The 23,747-nt window shown below is 39.7% G+C and overlaps 1 non-coding gene across 1 annotated transcript; it reads left to right on the top strand.

Moving 5' to 3' along the window:
* Positions 1 to 224: 224 nt before the first annotated feature.
* LOC131232183 (small nucleolar RNA R71) lies at positions 225 to 331 on the top strand. The gene has a single exon (XR_009164799.1). It is a non-coding gene; the product is annotated as a small nucleolar RNA R71 (small nucleolar RNA).
* The last annotated feature ends 23,416 nt before the right edge of the window (positions 332 to 23,747 follow it).

Raw genomic sequence — 23,747 nt, 5'->3', positions numbered from 1 at the left:
AGAGATATAATCCACCTTTCTCCTTTAATTGAGTCGGCCTAGACGTGGTGTTCGACTTTGGGTAATAGTCCCAAGATTGTGTTTTTTCAGCCAAACTGTCGAGGTAGTCCCAAACCTCGTCGACATCTTTATTAATGAACTCTCCATTACACAATGTCTCGACCATTTGGCGCATGGAAGATGTCAGTCCATCGTAGAAAAAATTTGTAATGCGCCACGTTTCAAATCCGTGTTGTGGGCATGAACTGACCAAATCTTTGAACCTTTCCCAACATTGGAAGAATGTTTCATCTTCCTTTTGGGCAAAGTTCATGATCGCTTTTCTGAGGGTAATCGTTTTATGATGTGGGAAGAATTTTTTTATGAATTCCCTCTGCATGTCGTTCCATGTGCCAATGGATCTAGGACGCAGTGAATGTAACCACGTCTTAGCTTTCTCTTTTAAGGAAAAAGGAAAGAGTTTCAGCCTAATTGTATCCTCAGATATATTAGGAAAATATAACGTAGCTATAATCTCATCGAACTCTTTCAAATGTAAATATGGGCTTTCTGATTCAAGTCCATGGAATTTGGGAAGGAGTTGGATAACTCCTGGCTTGATGTCCATTTGTCCTGTGTTTTCAAGAAAAATCATGCATGAGGGCTACTCACTCCCGCCGGTTGTAGATAATCTCGTAAAGTACGAGGCGGGGGTGCCTGTTGCACCTCGTTCTCATCTTGGGTATCCTCCACCCTGGGTGGAAGTAGAGGAGGTTGGTCTTCAGCCATAACTTCAATTAACTCAGGGGATTTCGAATGGTGTCTAGTCCTGCGATGGATAGTCAACCCCTCAACCAATCCTCCTTCAGTCAAGAGACGTCGAGTGTCGTCATGGGCCCACTTGGGCATGAAACACTCGCAGCCCTCAATCAAAAACCTAATCCTAAGAAAGGAAAAGAAAATCTAGAAAAAAAGAGAGAGTTGGAAAGAAATTACCAAATTGGAGTCCTAAGTTAAAACCTGCAAAATAAAACAAAATAAGTTAGATTTTTAAAAAGAGAAGAACAATCCTTTAAAAGAAAGATAGCAGTGAACTGATTTCTAAAAGAAAGAATTCCTAAAAGAAAGTGAAAATTTCTAAAATAAATCAGGAAAGTCCTAAACTAGAAAGTAAATTACTAAAAGAGAATTGAAAAATAGAAAGTAGGAAAGGAGCTTACCAAATTAGAAATTTCTATCTTAAAGGCCTACAAAATAGGAAGGTTAGTTTCTACACAAAAATTCTATAAGTAGAAAATTTCTAAAAGTGAATTTAGGAAACAAAGTTAGATTCTAAAAGAGTTAAAATTAGAAAGTAAAAAAAAACAAAAGAGGAAAGTTTCTAAAAAATAAACTGCTTCCTAAAAATAGAAAAATACTAGGAAAAATTTTTCAAAATTTAAACCCTAATTCTGAAAAGTAGAAAAAGTAGAGAGATTAGGAAGGAATTACCAATTGAGAAACTTATGTCAGGATCCTATAAAACAGGAAAACAGGTTAGTTCAAAAAGTCTACAACTAAAGCTAGTCAAATTCTAATCTTAAATTAATTCTAAACCTAATTAATTTCAGAAAATCACAACCGTCAGTCCCCGGCAACGGCGCCAAAAATTTGTCCACTCCCCAAGTATAGGGTTGTGATGTAGTAATAAACTCGGTAAGACTGAGGTCGAATCCACAGGGACTAATACCTGTACATTTATCTGAAGCTAAGTAGAACTAGAACTATACTAAGATGTGATCTAAACCAAATAGAATTTAAGGAATAGTTATGGAATAATTATCTAAAACTTTAAGGAATTCAGAGGAAGGAAACTAGGGATTCAGAGGATCCACTTGTAGAGATCAGGGAGATCTTATGCCTGCTTCAAAAATCATGAAAATTAAACTGAACTTCTTCTGATATAATTTTAAAGAGATGAAAGGTATATGAATTAGAATGGATTCTATCACCACACCATGCCTAGGAGACAAAGTTAACAACAGGATTAAACTAATTACCAACCAATCAATAGTGCATGAAAATCGGGAAGGGTACTGTCATCCTACCATGCCCATGGAACAATGATGAACAACAGGGCTTCCTGACTTCATAACATAAAAAGGGAAAAAGAAATATTCAAAGCCATTGCAAATCCATTGTAATTTCAGTCACAACAGACTATTAAAGACTAAGAAAATATTCCTTTAATAATCGACTCGAAAACAAATTCAGTCCATGAATTAAAAACATAAAATAAAATCTCCCATCTCGCTACAGGCTTCACCTCTTAGCCCTAGCTAAGAGGTTTAGCCAACCATGATTAGGCTAAGGACCTTAAGATTCATAGAAGAAAGAAAGAAAGAAAATAGCAAAGAAGATTTGAAAACAAACCCAGCTCTCCCTGTCTTCTCTGTTTCTCTTTCTCTCTCCCTGACGTCCAGCTAAAAAGCCCAACTGTTGCTCCCCGTTTTCAACCTCCACGTTTCTTCTGTCTTTTTTTTTCTCCTTTCTCCCACGTGCCAGCAGCTCTCTCTCCAGCCACGTCCAGCAGCTCTCTCTCCAAAACCGAGACCAGCTCACATGCCCCGTTACAGCAGAAAAAAACAACTCCTTTTTGCTCCCTGTCCTCTCTCCCCGGCAGCCCTGAAAATCCCTTTTAAAGACAAAAAAAACTCCTCACGGAACTGCTGTGGAGTCCTGAAAGGATTAGGCTGCGGAAGCTGGAGACTCCATGCACGCCCTCTGCTGCGAGATTCCTCACGCAGTCAGGAGTTCGGCTTTTCCACTCTTCTTCTTCTTTGCTTTCTTTCCAAAAGGACAGCGTCTTCTGGGGGTGTTTTGACAGAACTACATGATGAACGGTTCGGATCAGCCGTCCGATCGCCGTTGAGATCATGTAACGGCCCGCAAAAATCGGGCAGCGTCCGGCGCTAAAACAGGGCCTGCGAAAGGCTTTCGCTGTGACTTGGTGGGGCTCAATACTGACAGCGATGGAGAAATCCACGCCGTCTACCGGATTTATCTCGATTTTTCGGTCGGGAAAGAATGGTTTCTACCGTCCGTTAGTGCGACCCGCTTGATCAATCTTACAACCGTTCAACCTCTGTTAAAATGTTTAAGACGCCATTGTCACTGGTATTTTGAAACTCATCCACCTAGGCCTTGGTAATATGGACCAATCTGATCTAATGGACGATCTAGATTGGTCCTTAGAATCGTGATGGCGGCCCACTACAGAGAACCGCAATCCCTGTTCGCGGCGAAAAATCCGGATTCTGATTTCGGATTGCTTTGAACGGGTCAGCGCCTGCTGACCGTTCTAACGGGTTCTGATGCTTTGTTGGTGTACGTGCATGGGGTACACGCTCTGCAAGTGGGGTCCACCTTGATGTTTTTCTAAGGAATCCATACCATCCAATCAGTTTCCCATCCAATTTAAGGAGCTGCAACCAAAATTGAAGTATATCTAGATCTCAGGTGGGCCCCAAATCCGAGATTCATAGGCTAATTTGTCCGTTGGGCCACTTCCATAGTGATCTGAGGGCTGAAATTTGATATGTACGGTTAAAAAAATTTATTTCTTCAACCGGCCTAAGGCAGCCTTCGACTGGCCTAAGCACCGGATTCAGTTCCAATAAATTTTCAAATTTGAGTGGGATAAGATCTAACAGATCTTCGACTGGTCGAAGATCCTATTTGACTGGTCGAAGGTGGTCTTCGATTGGTCAAGGAAGCTAAATCCGAACTGATTTTTATTACTGTACTTCGAGTCGAGGAACCTTCGACTGGTCGAAGGAGGTCATTCGACTGGTCGAAGAGACCCTTCGACTAGTCAAAGATGTAGCAGAATTTCTGTTATACTTCGGCCGTTACTTAGACTAGTCGAGAAATTCTTAGATTGGTTGAGCTAAAACTTAGGCTAGTCGAAACTCAGTCAATTTTAAGTACAAAAATCAAATTTTAAATATGTTTTGAAAGCACCCAAACCTAAGATCTTTCTAGGGTTTATCATACCTGTATGGACTGAATTCCATAGGATTAGGAACTTGAACTTCTCAAAGGAGCTTGATCTTCTACTGGAACTTTTAGTAGATTGAGCTTGATCTTCATCTTAAGCTTTGAGCTTGAACTTGAGCTTGAACTTGAACTTAACCTTAAAGTTGAGCTTGAACATGAACTTGACTTGAACATCAACATGAGCTTGTCTTGAACTTCAACATGAGTTTAATTTGAAGATCACTTGCTAAGTTGTTTTAATAAGTTGAAATTTGACAAACCAAGTGTAAAATGTGGTTTAAACATAATAATACTTACAATGCACAAGATTTTTGGTTAAAAATAGTAAGTGTCCTGTTTGGTCAAACCATAATGTTCTCCTAATTATTCTAAGCACTTTTCATATTGGGCGCAACTCTTAAAGCCCAACGGATGAAGAGTTATACTCAAACTAAAACTTATTATAAATACTAAAAACGAAATTAAAATCGGATTTCGACCGTCGATCTAGTGGTATTTCGCAAATTCAGCGTGGGCAACCTAACATAGCGGGGTTGGGTGGCTAAAGTAGCTAGTCCTACCCCAAAATCATATATGGTACATCAAATAACTTATTCCAGATTACGAGATACGCCCGATTTATGGTCCCGACGGTCCGGATCACTTTCGCTTGTGATCGGGCCTTTTTTGGTCCATCTTGGCCATGAAATTGTTCGCGACCCGCTCGACATAAACTTACAACTCTCTCCTGAGCGGGAAGCTCGTTGGCTACAACAACATTAGTAGTGGCTATTAAAGCATTATGATCACCCTTCGGCTCATGATTTCGAGAAATTACTGCACCAGTAAGTATACTTTGTAATTGTGTCCCACCGAGCGTATCAAAAATTGCTGTTACTCAGTTTATTTTCTGTCATAGGTGTGAATGTGCAGGCGTGCTAGAATCGATATAGCGGTTCGGTACAAATAGAACAGCTTTCAACCCCAAGTGTCGAAATAAGCAGATACGACTAACATGAACGTATATGATTAGATTCTGAGAAGATCGGCCGCTTACTCAACCACTCATAGAACTTTGTAATGATCAAGCGGTTGTTGGAGTGTGGGGTTCTTCCTCCGACGATGGGTTATGCTTTGCCTTTTACAATAAATGACTTTTCAGAATACCAATGCAATCAAACAAAAGAAAAAACTCACAATCGGTCTCTAGGAGTGATTATAAGAATGTGTGATATTGGATAAAAAACAAATCCAACGCATCAGCGTAGATTTGGATTATAACTAAGAATTATAGTTAAGACTTACCACTAATGGATTATCGCTACTCCAAGGATAATTTGAGATAAAGTAAATTGATAGATTTGTTTGGTATTAGATTGGACTGTGTTCACGGTCAGCTCTATAAATTTCTTCCCTATTTATAGAATTTTGTTGCAACTTATTCTTTCAGATGTTTCTTTCATTACTTCAGCAGTTATAATAGCCGAAGGGCCTCTCTCTAGATATTTCTCTTGTTACATTTCTCTTTTGTAATTATTCCTCTTCTACAGGCCAAGTTTCATGTGTCTCGGTTACTTCTCATATCTTGGATTTCTCGATTACATTTTTCTCTCCACTCGTTAAATTTTGAATAACACAGGTCACGTTATTTCGTCGACCATCCAATGATACATAGCATTGGATTTATGCCCGCTACCATATTGTATATGGTAAAAAGCGCTCAAATTCACCCATCTCTTGTCTCTCTCACAATACCAGGTGTCGCTTATTTATTGACTTTTTCCAGAATGGCCAAACAGCCATGGTAACAGTAGGACCCACCTTTTCACAACCTAATCTGCCCTCCCGCTAGGAAGTCTGCTTAACATCTCAGCTGCTGATAATCCCGGCCTTCCACTGAAAATGGACAACCACAACTGATTTCCACATCTAATCAGGACCCAATCTGATAATTAAGATGGAACTTTGCTAAGCACGCATGCAAATGCAATAAAGTTCATGTATGCACCACACGTGGCAGCATGGAAAATGGGTGCGAGATCCAATCCACACATCAGGTTAGTCCCACTCTCCACATTCTTTTTCACAAATAAATCTGATCCACTCAAGATGTGAGTCCCAATATTGAAATAGGTGAATGGGTTAGAAAACTCGGGCCAAGTCTTTCAGAACTATGCGCTTGTTTCACTAAATGCGACCCAAGTTTGAGTAAGGCCACGAACTTTGCCTTGCTCAAACTGGCCCAGGTCTGTGATGGGCTCAAACAGCCAACTTGGAGCCAGCCAGATATGCATGAGCCCAACCTGAGCCAGGCCACTCACCAACGTTGCTGCAAGATCCAACTGTAACAAGCTGGTCCAAAACTGGCTAGGCCTGATAGCACAATAATCCATGCCGACCAATAGACAGCTCTATAATCTGGGATGGAAATGGGCCCCGCCAGATTACGCCCATCATATCATGAGCGCTACCAAGCTTGTCATGGGCTGGAAAATTGGATGAGGCCGAACCCGGCCCAAAATTTGGTAAAATCCCTATTTCCCACTTGAATGTTTCTAATTTATCCATTGATTGAGTGGGGCTGCACATGCACAAAGAAATAGATATTTAGAGGAGCAAACCAATGGTCTACGTTCAAGCTGTATTGGATGCTAAGGGAAGATTGGAATGGCATACTTGTAGGATATATAACATATACATGTGAAATAGGGTGGGGCTGCATGGCCCATTGACACTTAACAGTAATTCCATCAAAGCATATGGGTCAGCAGTACGGCTTTTACATTTCCGTCAAGGAAATATCAATATCAATGAATATGTAGAATCGATTTGGATTGACATTGTAATTGTCACTCTCCCAAATCATCATCAATTGTCTCCAGAGACTCCCTTGATTTCCTCTCTATTGAGTTAATAGTTATTAACTAGTTACAAGATCTACATAAGACAGTACCCTCATGTTTCAACGAACCCATCCGTTAATATAACGGACCTCGCTAAGTGTGGCAATGGGATGGGTTTGGGCTAGACCTGGCTCGACATTAATGACCCAAGGTTAGAAAATTTGGTTCGGTACAGGCCTGACCAGCTGCAGCCTGAAAATTGATTAAATTCCTATTTTTAATGTGAATGTTTCTAATTTATCAGCTGATCGAATGCGTGACATGCACAAAAAAAAATAGATACTTAAGAGGAATGAAACTGACGGTCCACATTCAATATGCATGGGTTGCATAATTGGGAATTGGAACGGCATATTTGTAGGATACGACATGTTATGGGTAAATCTGGACGACCAAGTTTTTCGAATAAAATGGAAATATCAAAGGCAAGCAGCTTGGAGGGGAGATTGGGCATAAGCTCGGTCTCATATGCCTACCACGATCTCCGCGACCAATCCGAGTAGCGACCACGAATGGTGGCCTCAGCTGCCTGGTTGACACCTCACAATCTCAACCTTTGGGACGGCTTGCTATGTTATCTCGAGAGACAACCTCGAGGACCAACTTCGACCAAGGGTCCGACCTCAAGGATCGATCTTGACCATCGACTTAGAGGTTGATGTCGAGTCATCAACTTTGATGCCAACCTTGGCTATCCACCTCGACCTCGGAAATCAACCACTATCACGGGAAAGGAGGGAAGATCCCCCTATATATGTGAAGGATCCCCCTTCCCCCACGAGATCTTTGCCAAGGATCACGCCAAGATAAGCGCGATATATCCGGGAAGAGACTCCTTCTATGATATGTATCTATCTAATATGTCCACTGCCAAATACATAGATAGTATCAAAAAGTTATAAAAAGGGACCCTCCTCACATAAAAATGTATGCTTAATTAACCCTAGCCCAACTACACCCATTTCAACCCTACACTGACTTAGGCATTGGAGGGCCCCCGACTATAACCAGCGCCCCCATTGTCACTTGGTTTTGCAACAAGCTAGCAGGGACGACCAAATTTCAACATCAACACAACAAATGTACATATGATGTCAGATTGGGCTGGACCAGCTAACCTAGTTCAGGCTAAAATGACTTGAGCCCAAGCTCATAAAAAATTTGATCACCCAAGCCTGGCCCATTGGCCGGCTAATTGGTCCATGTTGGGCCTCTCGGGCTATGGAAAAGACCCATTCGAACCAATCTCCGGAGAACAGGGTTTCCGCAAATTCCGTTTTGATCCGTAGACATTTTCGTCGGCTCGTTGAAAACCAATCCAAGAGAACCTTTCAGTGGCCAATTCAACGGAGATTGCGACTCGGCAGCCACCTCGGAACCAGCGATGTGGAGGTGACCCTGACCTTGGGGCCACATTGACGTATGCATTGTATATCCACTTCATTCATATATTTTTTTATTAGCTTATTTTAGGTAATGACCCTGAAAATGAAGCAGATACAAAGATCAGGGTCATTGAACGCTCACCATTAAAAACAAATATCAGATTAATCTGAAACTGTGTGGCTCATAAAAAGTTTTTAATGATTAATAACCGTTGTTTCCTGTGGTGGGATCCACCTGAGCTTTTCATCTGCTTAATTTTTGGGAACATGCCTTAAAAACAGATGGAAGGGCATGGATGCATTGGCTACTCACCTGCCACTAGGCAATGGCCAGTAGTCGGTGCTATGTGGACCCCAACATGATCCATGTATCTCATCCATGTCGTCCATCCATTTTTCCAGATAATTTTATGGTTTGAACCCAAAACTGAGGTAGAAAAAATCTCAAGTGGGCCATACAGTGTTGATTTAACTCTCACCGTTAAAAACTTACAGGGCTACAAAAGTTTTGGATCAAGCTGATATATATATATATATATATATATATATATATATATATATATATATATATATATATATATATATTTATTTTGCCCTCACGCAGGCCTGCACGACAGGTTGGACGTCAAAAAAACAATACTGTAGCCCTTCGGAAATTTTTAATGATAGATATTCAATCACTGCTGTTTTCCCATGTTTGGTCCACTTGAGATTTTGATATGCCATATAGGATATATTATTAAAATGATGTGTAAAATAGATAGACTGCGTGGATAAAACAAATAAATCATGATAGCCTCACACAGCACCTACCACTAGCGAGCTTCACTGGCCAAACCACCCACTGAGATCATGATGGGCACACATAGCACCTACCACTAGCCAGCGTCACTAGCCAAACCACCCACATTGACGCGTCACGCATATATCCTGCCAAAGCCTCCCGCAGGAAGGGCCGTAAACCTAGGTGGGCCCACTGTAACATTATGAGAAATTTACACTGTTCATCCGCTTTGTGAGCTCATTTAAAGACTTTAGGCCAAAAATCTGAACCGAGACTTAAGTCGGCTGCATTAAAGGAGCAGGTGGGTAAGGAAATTCTACCATTTAAACTTCCGTGGTGGATAGTGATGTTTACATTCCATCCTTATAACGTCATTGTTACTAAGAAGAACTAAAAACACAAATATTAGCTTTCTTCCTTCCCTTTGCCATTTTCAACGGTGGAGGTTCAAAACTTTGATGGCCCCACAAATATTTCAACTGTGGATGTTCAATCCTTATATTTTTGGCGCACTTAGTATTAGTTTCAGCTTATTTTTGGTCTCATGACTGAAAACGATCTCACAAAACGGATGAACGGATGGATTTCTCACCATCATCGCATGCCCCACCCAAGTTCCTAGCGCAGGTACTTCCTGGAAAGCCTTTATCAGGAAATTCGCGTCCCAGTCCTGGTAAAGGCCCTCTCGGCAAGTTTCTTCGCTGGAAACTTAAGTAAGGCTTACTGTGACGTTTGTGAGAAATCTACCCTATCCATCAGTTTTTTGAAATAATTTTAGACCATGGGGACGAAAAATGAGTAGGATCAAAGACTCAAGTGGGCTGCATTAAAGAAAAATGTGGATAGGGAATTTTCTACCGTTGAAACCTCCCTAGATTAATCTAGGGTGATGTTTACATGCCATCCATACCATTCATAACGTAATTCCTACCGAGATGAATGGTGAACACAAATATTATCCAGATTCAAAACTTCGGTGGCCCCATTAATATTTTAACCGTGGATGTTCAATCCTCAAGTTTTTTGTCAACTTGAGTATTGGTTACGAATCATTTTTCCGTCCATGCCTTAAAATAAGCCGATCAAACGGATGGATGGGGTGGATTTCTCTACCTAGGTTTCCAGCGTAGGAACTTCATACGAAAGGCTCTCGTAGGAAATCCGCGTCCCACCCACATGGCTTGCTCGGGTTCACAGTCAAGCCGTACTCTTCGACAAATAGAGTATATAAAATAGCAAAATGGATCTTGGCGAAGTAAAGAGTAAAAAGAACTCTGGCATTGGGATATTATAAACCTTTGATCATTTGATTATTTGTGGGCCATTGACTGAAATTTCATCAATCTTTCAATGCTGAAGATTTTCACCATCAGCAATCTGTCCCGTCAGATCAACGGTGGTCAAGGTCCAAATGTTAACTAGCTTAGTAGGGAAGTAGGAAAACGTACCGAATTACCATCCGTCGCTAAAAATCAAAGAACATCCACCGTAGATGCCGTGTGACCGACTCCACCGACAAGTAAGCATGAGCTATGGTGGTCCCATCATGCTTTGCTTGTCTGGTGGCCAACGGCCTTTGCGTCAACGATCCTTCCTAGCGGTTTCACACATCTCTTCTTCTGACTAATGTGTCTTAAGTCATGGACATGGCCATCATGCATGGACATGAATACATACGTACATGCATCTATCGAGACGTGTGTGAGATGGGGGCTTGGATGCATGGAACGGAAATCCTATCATATCCATTTCTCTTTCGCTCGATGCCGACGTGTCTCCACTAATGAGAGATTTTATATTATTTTAAGTACACGTTATATTCCACTTAAGAGTCTAATTAATCCGGACGTAGATTGCGTGGGGACACAGCACCGTGTAGGTACGTGATGTCCTGATGTTGTGGAGCCCACCTTGATGTGTGCGTTTTATCCATGCCTTACATCCATTGTTTCATATCATTTTATGGCATGAGCCCAAAATTGAAGTATTTTCAAAGGTTGAGTGGACCACACCAGAGGAAACAATGGGGATAGTGATGTCCACCGTTGAAAACTTTCTTTAGGGTTCGCAAGATTGTTTATTTGTCATCCAACCCACACAGAGCTGGATGAAGGGAAAACATAAATATCGTGGCCCCCGAGAACTTTTCCACAGTAGGCATTCAGTTCCCACTGTATCCTTTGGTGTGGTCCACTTGAGCTTTGGAAATGCTTCAATTTTAGGCTCACGTCCTAAAATTATATGAAACAACGGATGGACAGTATGGATAAAACGTACACATCACGGTGGGCCCCATGGTCCTGACACGACGTGGTTACGTGGTGTTGGGGTCACCGTGCAATCCGCGTCCTGCTAATCCCACGTCAGCGTACTGCCAAGCCCACCGACACGTTAGAACGTGTGAAAGATCGAAGCTGTACGGCAGGTGGACCATGTGGATTCCCCGGTCAAAAATCAGATGGCCGTGGCGTATGGAACAAATGGATGGAAGTTCTTTTCAACTGCGCACTTGTTTCCTGCACCGTGGCGTATTGAATTTTCACTTCCACATCAGGAGTTTTTTTCCCACTGGACGACCCACTTATGGCACATTCACCTTACTAAGCCCACTTATTCTCACATTCCAAGAATAAGCCCTACTGTACGGACATCTTTTCGCTGGTCGAAAATGTCCCTGTTTTCTCAATTTCACTCCATTCTCTCCCTTACACTCAAATACACGTCCGAACTCATCTCTGTCATCACTATTCCTTCTTTTCACTCATTTTCTTCATTAAATCTCCATAGAATCTCCATCTTACTATCACATTACATCTTCCATGTTCCATTTTACTGAAGGTTACCTACATTCGTTTTCTGAGAGGACGTTAATGCATTAATAAACGTGAAATCTTGTAGGCTTTTCTCCGAAGAACATGTTTCACATCAACACACTCTTATTCTTCTTCCCGAACACGGATTTCACTAATATGACAGTTTTGGGAGGTAAGGATGTTTAAATTCTTAAGAAATTACCTAGAAGTTTGTGGTCAATTTCATGCACTGCTAAGTCATAGTCGGCGTGGTTATCCAATAAACTTCAAGAAGTTTGCAGTCAATGTGACAAAGTTTCGTGGTCAATTTCACTTAGTTCCTGGTCAATTTACTGAATTGATCAGTCAACTTCATGCAGTACTTGGTCAATTTCACGCATTTTACCGTCAACTTCAAGAAGTGAACAGTCAATTTGATTATGTTTTGCCGTAAATGTAATGAATTTCTCGGTTAATTTCATGCACTTCTCGGTAAATTTCACACATTTATCCGCCACTTTCACTCAAATATGACCGACTCATCGGTCATTTCACTCAATTCACGGTCAATTTCACTCACATCGCGGTCAAGTTTACTCACTCTGCGGTCAATTTCACTCAGTTTGGCGATCATTTTCAATCAGTTTGCGCTCAAGTTCAATCACTTCGTGGTCAATTTCACTTACTTCATGGTCATTTTCAATCAGTTTGCGCTTAAGTTCACTCACTTTGCGGTCATTTTCAATCACTTTAGGACTGAGAAGTGAGTGAAATTCATCGCGAAGTGAGTGAACCTGCCTTAGAAGTGAGTGAAATTCATCGCGAAGTTAGTGAACCTGCTCTAGAAGTGAGTGAAATTTATCGCGAAGTGAGTGAACCTGCCTTAGAAGTGAGTGAAATTGACCGTGAAGTGAGTGAAAATCATCGCGAACTAAGTGGCATACAGCCCTGCAATTGAAAACTTTGAAAATTTGACCGATACGTCGGTCATATTCGAGCTAGTACAACGGTGGATTTCCTACTACTTGGTCAAATCCGCCTTATACATGTGAATACTAAATGAGTTATATCATTGTGTTTGTTTTCAGAAAATGGCTTTGATAATCATCCTATGCTCATGTGGTGGGGAGTTAGTAAGCGAAAATAATCGATACATGTACAAGGGTGGAGACTCGAAAACTACTACTGTGGGTGTTGACATTACATATGATGAGCTTCTATAAAAAAATGTACAAGATTGCGAAGATTAGACCTGAGGATTATGATATTAGGTTGAAAGCATTGTATCCTTGCACAAACGAATCTATCCCTTTGATTGTAATTGAAGACGATGAAGATGTGAGAATGCTCTTGGCAACGTAGTTGAAGCATCCGGATCGTTTCATCCCTTTATTCATCGATACAATGTAGCGCACTAATGAGGCAATACTCGAAGACTCGGTGGCTTACAGTAGTTTTAAATATGACACCCTAGCTGTTGGAAGTTTGGGTGAGGAACATGGCTTGAAATATGAATATATGACATCACTTTCACAGGTTCCTCTAAGCAACCTCGAATACCCAAGTCGGCTCAGACATCAAACTTCATAATAAGTTAAGTGAGCGCGTTGGCTGACTTCAAGCTCAGAAGTGAATATATGGCATCACCTTCATTTACAAGAGTAGATTTGCCTTCAATATCCAACGCCAGAAACGTAAGTGGAAGCGACATTCCATTGCCCGAGCAGGCTCGAACATTGGACTTCACCACCGGCCTTGCCACTGTGCCTTTCGAGGATACTGATTTCACCAATACAGATCTGTCATTATATTCATATCCACTTGATTACCTGATTGATATAGTTGTTGGCCAAACGTTTAAGGACAAGAGCCAGTGTAAGTATTTTTTGAGCCAATTTGCAATTCGCAACAACTTTCAATATAATGTCCTGTATTCCACATTCAAGAAATTCACCGCGGTGTGTATGGAAGATAAGTGTGATTGGAGAGTACACGCATCTAGGGTGAATGATACGAGGATATTCAAGATTAAGACTTACACGTCCATATATATATGTGGAATGGCATGGATGAAGAGTGATCATTGGCAAGCAAGCAGTAAGTTAGCTAATGAACTGATTGTTAATTGCATTGAGCAACGGTTAGGATTAAGGCCGAAGGACAGTATATTGGTAATGCAAGAGAAGTATAATATTCTTATTAACTATAAGAAGGCTTGGCGCGCTAAAGAAATTGTAATAAATCGTGTAATGGGGTCTTATGAAGACTTTTACAAAGAACTCCCGATGTACTTGTATGAGTTGAGGATGGCGAACCTGGGGACAGTGGCTGCCCTGCTTGTGGATCCACAAACGACGAGGTTCGAGAGATGTTTTGTTGCGCTCAGACAGTGCGTTAGAAGTTTTCAAAGATCTCTGCGAAGGGTCTTGGCCGTTGACGGGACGCATCTAAAAGTAAGTACAAGGGTATTCTGTTTGTTGCTATGGCTTTGGATGGCGACAATCATATCTTTCCAGTCGCCTTTAGTATCGGAGAATTAAAGGACAACAACATTCGAAATTGGTTTCTTACCTACCTTAGCTGTTCGTCAGGGGATCTACCTGGTCTTGTGATCATATCAGACTGACATAAAGGTCTAATAAAAAAAGTTCCCTAGGTCTTCTAATCAGCAATCTATGGCTATTGCGCCTACCATATATACCGAAACTTGGCGAACATGTTCAAAGATAAGTCATTAGAAATCTACTATTGGCAAGCTATAAGACTTGTAGGAGGGATGAGTTCAAAAAGTTAATGCATGATATCGAACTTGCCAACCCCCCGGTACATGCATGGCTGATGAAAATAGGGATTGAAAAGTGGGCATCTTCGCACTTTTCAGGAAAAAGATTTAATTTACTCACTACAAGCATAGCTGAGTGTGTTAATGCTCTATTCAAAGAAGAATGAGAATCCGTGACTATTATAATAGAGACGGTCAGAATGAAAATTCAGCAGATGTTCTACAAGAGCATAGAATCAGCATCATCATTCGTTGGACTGTTGACACCGTGGGCCGAGAAACAATTAAAGGATCTCATACTGAAGGCACGAGATATTCGTTGCCATGCAATTTCTCGGGATGAATACTATGTAGTGGGAGAGTACAATGATACTATTGAAAAGACCGAACTTAAAGTCTTGGGGGGGGGGAGGGGTGAATAGGACTATGTCAAATTAAAAAATAATGCGGAATAACAAAGATAAACAAGAATTGATAGCACAAATAAAGAGCAACCTCAAATGCACAAGTATTGAGAGGTTGATACAAACTGAGTTATAAGGACAACTTTACACCAAAAACCAAGGTTTATGATAGGACAACCTGATTTCTAGAACGTTTGTAAGTATCAAAAACCTAAACTTAAAAGGAGGCAAAAGAAATAATCTAGATTATTACAACATTCACCACAAGTGCATAAAAGGAAATTACACTATTCACCACAAGTGCATAAAGTAAATTACAACATTCACACATATAAACAAATACTATCATCCACCACAACTCCAGGAATTATAGTGGTTTTTTTGTGTGTACACCAACTGTTTGAAAAACAGCCACACAACTACTCCACTCCCAATATCCACACCCATGGGATATTGGCTTTCACTATGAAATAAGGTTTTCCAAGGTTCACCTTAAAACTTTCACAATTGTGTCTTTCAAATGGGCTTACACAATTTCAAAAACCCTACAATGAGCTTTTCCTGACTGAATCTCACAAACCAAAAAATGCAGAAAATTAAATTGTACTTATCTGAAGATTCTTCTTCTGATGAAGCCCGATAGAACCAATTTGATGTAGACGAAGATGTTTAATGTCCAGTCTCACAATTGAAAACGGTTCTACATCTAAATCAATTTTAAATTAAATCAACCTAGGCTAGCTTGATTTGATTTTGATCTCAAAAGAGGGTAAAACACAATTCTCTTCTTTAATGAAATAGAGTTGAATGGAGATCACAAAATCAAATAACAAAAGCTATTAAAATGATTCCAAAATGGGCATAATATAGCTTAACAAATGCAGGAACTTATCTCTCATAGTGATGACTTGATTTAGCTTGGAATGAATGAAAAACTCTGAAATTCGTCCTTTATTTATAGGTGAAAATACTGTTCTCTTGATTGGTCTAAGGGTCGGTTCGACTGGTCGAAGGACCAACCAATTTTCAAAATTTCTGGCGTGATAAGATAAGATCGTTACTTGACTGGTCGAGTGGGACTAAAAAACCTTACTGGACTTTGATTCGAGCCTACACGATTGGTCGAGTAGTTTCCACGGCTGGTCGAGGGTCCAACAAAAAATTCTAAAAATTTACAACAAATCTTGGACTGGTTGAAAAACTCTTGGACTGGTCAAGCCAGAGCTTGGACTAGTTGAATAAAGACTAGGACTAGTTGAGGAAATGACCTACATAAAATATGCAATGAATATGACTCAAACTATGGTCAATCTAGGGTCATCCATACCTTGTTTGTGAGTTTGAACAATTGAAACATCATTTGCTCTGCTTACTCATTCACTTGCAATACTTGAAGCTTGTCTTCAAAACTTGAACTTCAGCTTGAGTTCTTGAGTCTTTAAAGTACATAACTTGAAGATTAAACTTAAACTTGAGCCTTGAACTTGAACTTGTACTTGAGCTTGAAATCTTGAACTTCGACAACGCTCTTCAACTTGAATACATTAAAAAGTTTGACGAAGATGTGGTTAACTTTAAAATGCACGAAGTTGATTTATTTATCTCATCAACACATGATACAGATTCTAAATGATTTGGCACAACAAAATTTGACAACTCTGGGTGCTAGATTTACAATATAGCATTTACAATCTCCCCCATTGTCAAATTTGTGACAAAACCAAATAAAAAATCATGCACCAGTTACCACATAAAGAATCATGCACCAAATGTGCAACAGTTACTCTCCCCCACAATCCATTACTCCCCTTAATCTAGGTGAGGCGAGGTGATATGTAGAACCTGTATAAATCAAATTCATGTCCAATCCAAAAATAAAAATAAAAAAATACACCACATTCTACAATCACACATCCTCAATCATTAAAAAGTATTAAAATCATTTCACATTTTCTCCCCCTTTTTGTCACAATATAACAAAGGGAAGAAATACAAACAGATGATATAATCAAAGAGATATGAGAAGTATAAGAAATAAGAGAGTAAATATCATAAACATGTTCATCAAAATATATTCAGGAAACATAAAGTCATGTTCACAAAAAAAAAGTCCAAATACTATCCAAGCATAAATAAAAATAATAGTTAATACATGCCCAAAATGAAAAGATGAGTCAGAACCAAAAGAAAGAGCAGGGATAGAAGGATCAATTTGATGTAATCCCTTGTTAATGCACTTAAGATATTTGCGCATATACTTGAATTGAGATTCCTGGGATACATGTAAACCTTCCACCTTTTCCTCTAGGGTTCTCAACTGTTCATCAAACTCAGATGGCTGAAAATCAGGATCAGCGTCAGAATTAGATTCTAATTCATCAAATAAATAATCCTTGTTCACATCATCAGGAGGTAAAACATCTTCCTCTCCAGCTTCATCAATAGCTCCTCCATCATTCCTATCAACTTGGCCAGGTAGCAACCTCAAATTCATCTTGTTAATGTTGGAATTGTTGAAGGGTATATGAGAAATAGGAGCTTCTCCAACAGGCATGACCACAAGACTATGAATAGCTAGGGTGGTTATCAGATATGCAAAAGGAATATCACTATAGCTAGGATGGACATGAAACTGAATTATGATATAACAAATAAGGGACAGAAGACAAACTAGAACACCAGAAACAACTAAGTGAAGAATGCGAGCCATGAAAGATGTTAACTCAGTTTTGTTACCAGACCGATGATATACATTTGAAATAAATATTCGATGAAGAATCCTGTATCTGGGTAACATATTTTTAGAACTGAGCGCAATACCGAAATTCCATTCTGCATTTATGTTGCATAACACTCGAATTAGCATACGTTTTTCAGATTTAGACGGTTTTGCAACTAACGTAGAGATAGGTATTCCGTCATCATTCACAGGAATATCCATCAAACCAGAGATCAAGTGACAGTCTACATTAACTGGATCTTCTCTAGTTGTCACAGTAAAAGTTAAGTTTTCAACAAAGTAGTCACTTATACAAGCATACATGGCCTGTGCAATGGACTGGTATGCATGACTACCCCAATTCAATATGTTAGCCCATCCTATAGCTTCAAGGAGGGGAACAATATTGAAAGGACTCAAATGATTGGAGTTAACAGTCCGCTTAACAATTACATTATGGAGACAAATATCCCGTACATATTCGGGGTCCTCTTTGGGTGGTCGAAGAGTACGCATCGTAATCGGTGCGGAACGAGAAGAAGAGGGACCACAAGAGGATTTCTTCTTGTATCTACTATCCATTTCACAATGCACAAAAGAAATACAAGAAAAGAATGGAGGGTTTCACCCAAATCAGATTTTTTTGCTAGAAAACCAAAGAAACTACTAAAAACCTTGAAATAAACCTCAAAATCAAGGAAATAGAAGTGCAAAGATCCTAAATCCAAAAGGAAAATAGAAAAGATGCACTAACCAAGTTACAATCGAAGGTGGGTTCGACCGGTCCTGGAAGGGCTCATTAGAGAAGATGAGAGAATGGAAAAAAAGTGTTTTTTCTACATTTAAAACCCCCAAACCCGAGCTACTCGACTGGTTGAGTACATACTCAACTGGTCGTGCCACGATTGGTCAAGTGTGTACTCGACTGGTCGTGCAACCTTAAAAATTTCATTTTCAATAATATTTAATTTTAAATTTTTTTTTTAAAAAATAAAAACATATAATATAGTACAAGTAGACACAATTAACTCAGATCACATTACACATACTAATATCTAATTTCAATTTAGCAAACCTGTTTCGGTCAAGTGGTTTTGTGAAAATGTCTACAAGTTGATTTTTAGTTTGAATATAATCCAATGAAATAATCTTATCTTCCACTAATTCATGAATATAATGATATCTGATGTCAATATGCTTAGTTCGTGAATGCTGGATTGGATTTTTAGAAATGTTGATTCCACTAGAATTATCATAATACAAAACCATAGAATCTTGTGCATATCCGTAATCATTTAACATTCTCTTAATTCACATAAGCTGAGTGCATGTATTACCAGCTGCAATATACTCAGCCTCAACTGTGAAAAGTGATATAGAACTCTGTTTCTTACTATGCCATGATACTAGACAGTTCCCAATATAAAAACATCCACCGCTGGTAGACTTACGGTCATTAATATTACCAGCCCAATTAGCATCTGTATAACCGGCTAATTGAACATTAGTATTATATGGATACCAATGACCAAGATTGGTCGAACTTGCGACATATCTCAAAATACGCTTAACAACAATCAGGTAGGATTCTTTAGGGTCAGATTGATACCTAGCACAAATTTCTACGTTGAATGCAATATCGGGTCGGCTCGCAGTTAAATATAATAAACTACCTATCATACTGTGATACAACTTAGGATCTACACTTTTACCTGTCGAATCCTTAGAGAGCTTCAAAGTCATACTCATAAGAGTATCGAAGCTTTTATAGCTCTCGAATCCAAACTTTTTCACCAAGTTTAGAGCATACTTGGTTTAAGAAATAAAGATCTTGTCTTCAAGTTGTTTCACTTACAGACCTAAAAAATAGTTTAGTTGTCCAACTATGCTCATTTCAAATTTGGACTTCATTAAATCTGCAAACTCAACAGACATGTTAGAACAGGTAGATCCATAGATAATGTTATCAACATATATCTGTACTAACAGTATGTGATCATTGTGTTTCTTTACAAATAATGTCTTATCAACACTCCCCATTACAAAGTTATGACTCAGTAGAAACTTAGTCAATTTCTCGTACCATGCCCTGAGAGCTTGTTTTAATCCATAGAGTGCCTTTTTCAGGTGATAAATTTGATCAGTATATTTAGGGTCTTCAAAACCTTTAGTCTGTTCAAAATACACTTCCTCATGCAGATCATCGTTCAAGAAAGCACTCTTAACATCCATTTGATAGATTTTGAATTTTTTGTAACAAGCAATGGATATAAATAGTTTGATAGATTCAAGACGAGCTACTAGGGCAAAAGTTTCATCATAATCGATGTCTTCTATCTGAGTGTACCCTTGCACAACCAATCTAGCCTTGTTTCTTATAATGTTACCTAATTTATCAGAATTATTTTTAAAAATTCATTTAGTTCCAATAATATGTTTGTCATTAGGTCTAAGAACTAAGTACCATACATCATTCCTTACAAATTGATTAAGTTCATCTTGCATAGCCACCATCCAGTTTTCATCAGCAAGCGCTTCTTTTACGTTGGCCGGCTCAACCTGGGATGTGAAGCGCACATAGTTACAAATGTTTTCTAATTTTCTACGAGTGCGCATACCAGTGAGAGGGTTTCAAAGTATTTGATAAGTTGGATGGTCTTTAACTGACTGCAGTTCAGTGTTATTTTGACTGGATGAAGAATCTGGTTTATCAAACAAAGAGACTTCATCATTTCTGAACTTGAGATAAGTGTGTCTAGGTGATCATCTATAACCACATTAATGGACTCCTGAATTACACCAGTCATCTTGTTAAGAACACGATACACTCGACTGTTTAGCGCATATCATAGGAAAATACCTTCGTCACTTTTAGTGTCGAATTTTTCCAGATTTTTTCGGTCCCATAGAATATAACACTTGTTGCCAAAAACTCAAAAGTATTTAATTGTAAGCTTCTTATTGAACCATAGTTCATATGCAGTCTTATTATTTGACTTTCTAGTATAAACACGGTTAATAATATAACAAGCCGTATTCACTGCTTCAGCCCAAATATTTTTAGGAAGCTTTATGCTATTTAACATCACATTAGCCATTTCTTGAAGCATACGATTTTTTCTTTCAACAACCCCATTCTGTTGAGGTGTCTTAGGAAGAGAAAATTCATGTGATATACCATGATATCTACAGAACTTCTCAAAATTGCTATTGTCAAATTCAGAACCATGATCACTATGAATTTTAGAGACATGTGATTCCTTCTTAGTTTGGATACGCTTGAGTAACCTTTTCACTTCATTAAGAGTTTCAGATTTCTCTCTCATGAAAACTACCCATGTATACCTGGTAAAATCATCTACTATTACCAGAATATATTTCTTACCACCTGGACTCTCCGTTCTAGTAGGTCCAACAAGATCCATGTGGAGGAGTTCAAAGGGTTTAAATGTGGCACTGAAGTTCACTTTCTTGTGAGCACTCCTAGATTGTTTTCTTATCTGACATTTGCCATAAATTTTATATATTTTTCTTAACTTGGGTAGACCTTCTATTACTTCACCTTTACTCAGTCTATAAAGATTACAGTAGTGTATGTCCTAGGTGTTTATGCCATAAATCGGTCTCATTGGTTTGGACCATGTAACACGATAACTTAGACGAGCTTGAATCACTGATTATATAGTAGTTCTCAGATGTTCTGCGACCAGTTAATATCACAGAACCATTCTCATTAGAAATCTCACACCCTTGGTTAGTAAATTTGACGCTATGTTTGTTATCGTAAATTTAAGAAATGCTTAAGGACCTCTACAAGAAAAACATTCTCAAATGGAGGAAGATTAAAGAGTTAAACCATACCTTGGCCAACAATTCTGCAGTTGCTACCATCACCGAATGTGACTGAGCCATCAGTCATATCTTTGATATTGGTGAACAAAAACAAATCTTTGTCACTTGTCATATGTCTAGAGCAACCACTGTTTAAGTGTCACGCCCCAGAGTCGGTGATCGGATCCACAAGGAATCTGATAGCTGGTTCTGGCCACAACAGCCTCCGTAGCATCCCATTCTCGGTTCCTGGCTCAGGTTCTGATTTTGCGATCCTAAAAGGAGAATTTTCATATCATAATTCTAATCTAAACGAACATACCCAAGATCATAGCAAGTAAATCTCAAAAATAAACAAGGAACATATTGCAAAATCCACTAAGGATTAAAACCTTACAGATACATGACTCAAAAAGGAAATACATGATATAGAAAGGAAGGAAGAAAAGATCTGCAACTGATCTATAGCACTCACAAAACTAATCCGCAGCTCCTCTGCTACGGCGCCGACCTAGAATCACCTACGCATCAATTGTGCATAAGCTTATAGAAATCTTAGAGGGCGGTGTAAGTGTGTGACAACGGTGCTCGGAAGAATAAGGAGTATGCAGAGGAGCTAATGAATAATACCAACACCTCTAGCCGTATCGAGGCTAAGATATGAATGTAATAAGCCAAATCACGGCTATGCAATGCTATACATGAGCACTGGGTGTCATACTAAGGCGATGCAATATAAGGCTTATACAGCCGATGCAATGCAATGCGAAGTAATGCCACTCATCGTGCCTAATCCACATATCAAGTACAGTTCCATCATAAGGAATCCACTGGGGTCAAGTACACTGTAGGATGACTGCCGCTTTGTAAGCCCCGTATAGTCAAATGAGCGTAACAGACTTTACTACCCGCCTGTGGACAGCCAATCACCAGCGAGGCTCGACGGTAGCGGACCCATATCACGAGCTGGTCAAACTCAGCCTATCTATCCCCCTCACTCAAGAGGGTAAGGCCAAACCCCATCTCAACCAACCTCGCAATAGTGGAGTCACGACCTAACGGTATAAGGCCCTCGTGCGCTCATGTTTTTCACTCGGTCTTGGCGTTGAGGCGTCTCCTCGGTACCGTGAAAGTTTAGGAGCTTTCATCCAAGGACATCCTATGCGCCCCAAATGCTCAGGTAACATTTCCGGTGTCCACATACAGCCATCTACAATATCTCTGTGGAGGCTACGACCCTGGTGATACAAGGGCAATAATATTCATGTCTTGCAATGCAAGATGCATGAATCACAACAATCAATCATGCATCAGCTCTGCGCATACAGTGCGCTCATGAGGGTCACTCCATCAATAGGGGGTCCCATACGGTCTGCCTAATGGCATAAACCATGGCCAATGACACCAAGCACACAAATGATGCATTATGGGAATGGGTCATGAAGATAACCAAGTATGCCGTGCTGTAGGGAAGTACCCTCTCCTAACTAGGTTAAGTCTAAACACTTCAACAATTTCCATAAGGAACACAACTCCTAGTGTGGGGGGGGGGGGGCAATAGCCTGGGGTAGCCCACAAGTCTAAGATAGACAATGACATGGGCCTAAATGATAAGAATGGGCCTGACGAAGGTCTATGATGAGCTTTTAACCACCCATAGATGCAAGTGGGCTTAACATGAGCCCAAAAGGGTACAAAAATGTGGACATTCAACCATCATTTGACCCAAGGAGGCAGCCCAATAACAATCTACCAAGAAACAAGGCCCGTGGGCTGAGCACAATCATAAGCAAGAAATGGGCAGGTATATGTACACTACTTACATCATATGTTGGGCCTCAATAAAGTGGCCCAAGGCCTACATACATTACATGGGTCCAAAGGGGTAATACATGGCCTAAAAACATGCAACAATATAGGTCCAAAAAAGAGGTTATGGCCCAAGGATAATACCACCAAAACCCATGCATTATGTTAGACTTAGTGGGCAGACCAAAAGCCCAAACATATAGGCAAAAATCATGTCCAAGTTGGGCCTAAATGGGTCTTACACATTAGCCCAAAAACTGGTTAATTACATGGGCAACCAAGGGCCTAACTCCCTCTACATTCTAGCCCACTAGTCCAGCACAATACAATGGTGGAAACAAC

The sequence above is a fragment of the Magnolia sinica genome, chromosome 17, assembly GCF_029962835.1.
Source record: "Magnolia sinica isolate HGM2019 chromosome 17, MsV1, whole genome shotgun sequence".
Taxonomy (NCBI): Eukaryota; Viridiplantae; Streptophyta; class Magnoliopsida; order Magnoliales; family Magnoliaceae; genus Magnolia; species Magnolia sinica.
This window is presented reverse-complemented; position numbering and strand designations above follow the sequence as displayed.